The sequence below is a fragment of the Priapulus caudatus genome, unplaced genomic scaffold (genome assembly GCF_000485595.1).
Source record: "Priapulus caudatus unplaced genomic scaffold, Priapulus_caudatus-5.0.1 Scaffold303, whole genome shotgun sequence".
NCBI lineage: Eukaryota > Metazoa > Priapulida > Priapulimorpha > Priapulimorphida > Priapulidae > Priapulus > Priapulus caudatus.
This window is the reverse complement of record NW_014577364.1, coordinates 130956-132615: the sequence shown is the minus strand read 5'-3', so window position 1 is coordinate 132615 and position 1660 is coordinate 130956.

Genomic DNA, 1660 nt, shown 5'->3' with positions numbered 1-1660 from the left:
TTTCATGCCAATTTAGATCACAACTCGATCGGGTTGATTTTGTGACAGAATTAGTTTCTTAGGGCAGCAGAAGATAAATTCACATTTCAAAATTCATAAGATATCCTCTCTGATACACTGCTTTCGCGTGCAATCGGATCGTTTATATATTAAACCATGACGTTTATACCCCAGTCACACCAGGGCCCCGATCTCACTACGCTCGTACTACGCTCTAAGAGCGTAGTGGAAACGTGTAGAACGCAGTGTGGACGTATATGAACGTACTGCGATCGTGATCGAGCGCGGTGCAGTCAGCATGAGCGTGGAGAGCGTGGCCAAACTTTGAACATGTTCAAAATAATCGTGGTGCGAGCGTGGCGGAAATACAGCGCAGTGCGGGCGCATTAGAGACGTGGAAGGCGTAGTACCCACGTAACTCGAGCGTAGTACGAACTTAATGGTCGTATCGCAAGCGTGTCGGGCGCGTGAAAATTGTCGCCCCGTTCTCAGCACGATGTCAATACGTTTTCATCACGCTGTTACTACGTCCATGGAGATGTCTCTGCGACCTGACCACGCTCTCGCTATGACCATGGTGCGTCTCTAACAAGCTCGACCCGTTCGTACTACGATTGTACTACGCCCAACACGCTCAGACTACGCCGTTGTGGCGTTCGCATTACGTGTTAGTTACGCTCAGATCACGTTCTGCAAACTTGGGGTATAATTTGGGGTGCTACCCGGGCCACCCCACCAGTTCAGTGTCCACTATGGATGAGGCAACACTACTCTATGCCATTGTTCTCGTAGAAGGACAACTCGAACTACTTGATTGCTAAACCCTCATCATGCTAAGGAGGAGAAATAGAAGACAACAAAGATCTTGCTGGCTCTCCCCTTGTCTTTTGGCGGCATAGTTGTGTCCGTAGAAAATAATCTTGATGTTAATCTTGATTTAAGTTGATAATGTTGATCTTAGTTATCTTGATGTTAATCTTGACAGCACGGCAAAATGAATGGTGATGCTATGGGTGATGTATAGAACGCGGCGCGGTATTTATATGATCGTTGCCAGCGCAGTCGGCGCGTGATTGGCGCGTAGTTGAGGCGCGGTGAGCGTTGCTAAGGCGCAGTGCAAGCGTCGTTCGAACGCAACACGATCTGATAGGTCGCAATAAAGACGCCGTCCGCGCAGTGAAAGCGTGATGCGGGCGTGGTGTTGAGCGTGGTGAAAGCTTGTTGAGCGCAATGAGATCGGGGTAAAGACGCACTTAGATCGTAGTATGGACGTAATTAGATCGTAGTATCGGCGCTGGGCCCGGCTGGGGCCCAATTGGCCACCTCAACCACGCTCACCACGCTCGGGCAAATTTTTTGAGGACGGGGCGATCGTGATGAGCGTAGCTCTGGTGTGACTGGGCCCTTACCTAACAGATATCACTAACCGATATACCTAACCTAACAGATGTCACTCTCCCTGATAAAAGCAGCTGAAATCAAACCAGTCTAGATTTAAACCACAAGTCTAGACTGTTACACCCAATATGCATATATATATATATACAAGCAGCATATATATTATATATATATTATGCATATATATTATAAAAGCAGCTGAAATCAAGCCACAGTCTAGATTTAAACCACAAGTCTAGACTGTTACACCCAATATGCATAT